This window comes from Camellia sinensis, chromosome 15 (genome assembly GCF_055761805.1).
Source record: "Camellia sinensis isolate YWXY chromosome 15, ASM5576180v1, whole genome shotgun sequence".
NCBI classification, from domain to species: domain Eukaryota; kingdom Viridiplantae; phylum Streptophyta; class Magnoliopsida; order Ericales; family Theaceae; genus Camellia; species Camellia sinensis.
This window is the reverse complement of record NC_138975.1, coordinates 143677501-143682195: the sequence shown is the minus strand read 5'-3', so window position 1 is coordinate 143682195 and position 4695 is coordinate 143677501. Positions and strand designations below refer to the sequence as shown.

General features: G+C 40.7%; 1 pseudogene; it reads left to right on the top strand.

Annotated features, from left to right (window-relative positions):
* Window positions 1-3907: 3907 nt before the first annotated feature.
* LOC145813968 (18S ribosomal RNA) overlaps window positions 3908-4695 on the top strand; it is a 2026-nt pseudogene continuing 1238 nt past the window's right edge.

The following is a 4695-nucleotide window of genomic DNA, read 5'->3' as shown; positions in this document are numbered from 1 at the left end:
CATGGTTTGAGGTCTCAAAAATGGAGAGGTTAGCCACCTCTCCTTACTTTTGTTCACTAGCCTTGCTTTGCCTTGTTCTTTCCTACCTTTTTATGCTCTTTATATGATTTTTAGCCACTGTTTTTAGCATATTAGAGGCTATTTTAGGATTGTTCTAGTTTATTTAATTAGTGTATGCTTTGAACATCTAGCTTTTTGTGTCGCAAGTCTTCATATCTAGCTAGTTGTATTGTGTCACCCATGCTTTGATAATTTTTCTTTGGTTCATTTTCATATCAAGAGTCTCATTCTAAATAATCAATATTGCATAAGTCATTTTGGCCACCTCCCTCTTTTCTTTTTCTTTTTTGCTTTGTTTTGAGAGTTACTTCAACCGATCGACGGTTATTCAAAGCATTAGAAAGAAACCTATGCTCAGTGGGTTAATCTCTAAGGAGGTTCATCGTCAAGGCATAGGCTCTCTTTTATGCCAAGAATCACTTATCGTTTGATGTTTCTTCTCATTTAGTGGACTTAAACATCATTTTGGACAAATTGATTAAAGAATGGCAAAGACTAATAAAATTAGCTTAAAATGAATTAACTCAACATAAAGAAAATGTTTAGAGTTGGTTGGATTCGGCCAGACGTTATGTCGGGTCCATCGTTCCGGAATTGTCATATATCAATACATTATATGTTAATAAGACTTAGTGCGTGTCTACTTCCCTCTTTGAGTCTTCATGATAAGAGGGAAGGGTGGTTTTCATCACATTTATCAATTTTGTCAAAACGTGCTCGGGATCATCAAGCCATCAACTTGTACTAATTGATGGATTCGAATACGAATTTGTTCTTCTCGTGGATTTCAAATGACAGCAAGGGGCAGAAAGGACAAACAGGGCCTAGAAAGGCTCTGTCTGCACTATTCTCACCTCAAAGCACAAAACATTTTTTGGAATAAAATTTAGCGCCGGCCGGCACTTTTTTGGCCCGGCCGGATCTCATTTGGAGCCGGCCAGCTCCCAATGTTTGGTAAAACAAAGATTGATGGCAGAAACCAAAGGTAGTGGTTGAAGGTGAGGCAGAGCAATCTGGACAGACAGAGTAACTTCTGGGCACTATGCATGCGATCATTGTGTCTCATGGTTTCTTAGATTAAATTTCTTATTAGCTTTGTGGCAATTATTATTGTTGTAGTTATTATTATTTTTTATTTGTAATTTTAAAACTAGCTAACTTAGACTGCTAGTTTATTGCCCATTCTAATATCCTTGTTATAATAACTTAGCTAGTTTTAAATTCATTAATTCTAATTTGTAATAATTAGTTTATTTCGGACATTTGGACACTTATTCGTACCCTCCTGCATAAGGGCAAAATATGTAATAACATGTATGTCTTCTAACCCCAATTTCTTTCTCCCTTTTATTTACCCGCTTATAATGGTAGCATAGAGCATCACATTTACTTAGCATTCCCATTTTAGCATACACTCGTCTCGCATGCATTTGGGTTCGGCTCGTCATACTAACCAATGTCAATTTCAACTCCATTGTTTGAATACGTGATTTATCACATGTCTTGAATGGAATCATATACCATGCTAGTAGCCGAGCCTATGTAAATTGCATGATTGTATGTGTCACATTAGTCATTTTGCATAAGGTAGAAGCATGCATGTTTTCAAGTCATTTTGCTTTATATGGCTTACCTTGGAGTACTAGGTGAGCACTTATTGTTTTAGCATCTCGCATAAGTGTGATTGTTGCCATGCCAAGCATAATACCATGAGGCTAATTACTTAACTGATATAACTCTTTGAAGGCCTATGGATGAAGGCTAATTGCTAAAATTGGGATAAATTTTATAATGTGCATACGAACTCACCTTTTCAAGTGACGAGTATCAAAAACAATTTCCAAACAAACATGAAATCAAAGTGTTCCAACTTTTGCAAATTAGTCTATACTTGTATGCATCACGCACTAATGTTAGCTAACAAATCGGAACAGGAGCATATAATGTAAATAAAAATCATATCATGATTAGTAGAGGCCGATCTTTGATCGGGCGAGTGGGGTGCTTAATTCATAACATTCCCCTCTCGTATCTAAGTTTTTGAGCCGAGACACTTTGGTAATGACGGATAAAGTGGCCTTTGGCACAAGTCTCAAGTTTCCTAAATTTTCCAAAACTATTTAGGTGGCGACTCTGAAATCTGGTAAAGCAATCCATTTTTAACATTTGATTCAAACGTCAATTTTTCAAAAAGAATTGCCGGATTTGGACTCTTTTTGTGTTTTCACTATTTCACATTGCACTTGTGAAATTAGATTTAGAACCACGGGAGTTCGAACTGTAGAGCTAGTCGTATCCAAAAGGAGCACGAAAAGCAAGCTACACATGGCAATATCGCATGCGCGCGGCCTTGGCAGCCTGGCCCGCAAGCGGCCTTTGCAACCTGGCCTACTTGCGGCCTTGTCAGCATGCCAGCCCAGCCTGCAGGCAGCCTTAGCAGCCTGGCTTGCCCTGCTCCTTTTGAAAAGTATGTCCCTCGGGTAATTGCCATTAGGCTTTGACTTTTGCCTACATGTTGTCTGCCCTTCCCTTGCAGAAGTTGCCTTGCAAAAAGCATGTCCCTCTGGTAATTGCCATTAGGTTGGATTTGACTTAGGTACAAGTTGCCTTGCAAAAAGCATGTCCCTCGGGGAATTGCCATTAGGTTGGCTTTGACTTAGGTACAAGTTGCCTATGATTTCCTAGTGGAAGCTTGTTACGAAAATTATATCTCTCAGAAGTCGCTTGTAGCCTTTGTTATTTGCAGCCGAGCTAACCGTTGCTTGCTCAGCTTCTTTAAATGTTTTCACTTATTCATCGGGCTTCTTAGTCCTTCGTGATGTGATTCATTTTGGGGGGTTGGTGTATAGTGTACGTCGTGGCGCGTGAGTTGTGATTGGTTTGTGCGAGTTGGATGGATCCCTGCTTGTGCAGCGAACTCCACTGGTGCATTCCTCTTTATCATCCGTGAGATTCCTACAAGTTACCTACGCTTTCCTAGTAAAAGCTCCTTGCGAAAAGTTATGTCCCTCTATTAATTGCCATTAGTTTGGCTCTGACTTGCCTACAAATTGCCTGCGTTTTCCTAGTGGAAGCTCCTTGCGAAAAGTTATGTCCTCAGGAAATTGCCATTAGGTTGGCTTTGACTTGCCTACAAGTTTCCTGCGCTTCCCTAGTGGAAGCTGCCTTGCGAAAAGCATATCCCTCATGTAATTTCCATTTGGTTGGCTTTGACTTATGAACGAGTTGTCTATGCTTTCCTAGTGGAAGCTTGTTGCAAAAAGTGTGTCCTTCAGAAGTTGCATGTTGCCTTCGTTATTTGTAGTTGCACTAACCGGTGCTTGCTCGGCTTCTCTAAATGTTTTGGCACGTTCATTGGGCTTCTTAATCCTTCTGGGTGTGATTCGTTTTGGAGGGCTGGTGCATAGTGTACATTGTAGCGCGTGAGTTGTGATTGGTTTGTGCGAGTTGGATGGATCCCTGTCTGTGCAGCGAACTCCTCTAGTGCATTCCTCTTCATTCATGCTTGAAGGGCAAATTTTGCCTTCTGCCTCTCATGGGTTCTTGTGTTGCCTACCTATCGAAAAGGAATTCAGTCTGAATCATGGGTCTATATTCGTCTCGCCACCTCGTGGCGGTGGGTGAACCCCAAAGTATCTCTTGTGTTCCATGCTGTCCTTATGTTATTGTGTCGGTAGCATGGCTCGCAGGCAGTTATACTCGTGCTCTAGAATTCAGAGCCTTGTGCGGATACACGTGGTCTTCGACCTTCATTTCCCTGCCAAGCGTTTGTTGCTTGTTGCGGGCTATAACCATGCCAACTCTATCAGTCGAGCTTATACAGTGCTGGCATGGTAAAAGGAAATGCTACCTGGTTGATCTTGCCAGTAGTCATATGCTTGTCTCAAAGATTAAGCCATGCATATGTAAGGCCTCGTTTGGGAACAGGCTAATTTAGTAACTTTTTGGCTATTTGGCTAAAAAGGTAGGTAAAAAAAACTTGTATGTTTGGGATGACTTTTTGGCTAATTACGAAAAGATGTGCAAAAAGTAGAGAGAAAAGAGAATCTTTGACTTTTTGGTATGGGTTGTTGGCTTTTTGGCTAATTTAGTAACTTTTTGGCTAATTGGCTAAAATAGCCTCTTGCCAAACGAGGCCTAAGTATGAACTAATTCGGACTGTGAAACTACAAATGGCTCATTAAATTAGTTATAGTATTTGCTACTCGGATAACCGTAGTAATTCTAGAACAAATACGTACAACAAACCCTGGCTTCCAAAGGGATGCATTTATTAGATAAAAGGTCGACGCAGGCTATGCCCGTTGCTCTAATGATTCATGATAACTTGACGGATCGCACAGCCTTTGTGCCGACGACGCATCATTCAAATTTCTACCCTATCAACTTTCGATAGTAGGATAATGGCCTACTATGGTGGTAACGGATGACGGAGAATTAGGGTTCGATTCTGGAGAGGGAGCTTGAGAAACAGCTACCACATCCAATGAAGGCAACAGGCGCACAAATTACCTAATCTTGACATGGGGAGGTAGTGACAATAAATAACAATACCGAGCTCTTTGAGTCTGGTAATTGGAGTGAGTACAATCTAAATCCCTTAACGAGGATCCATTGGAGGGCAAGTCTGGTACC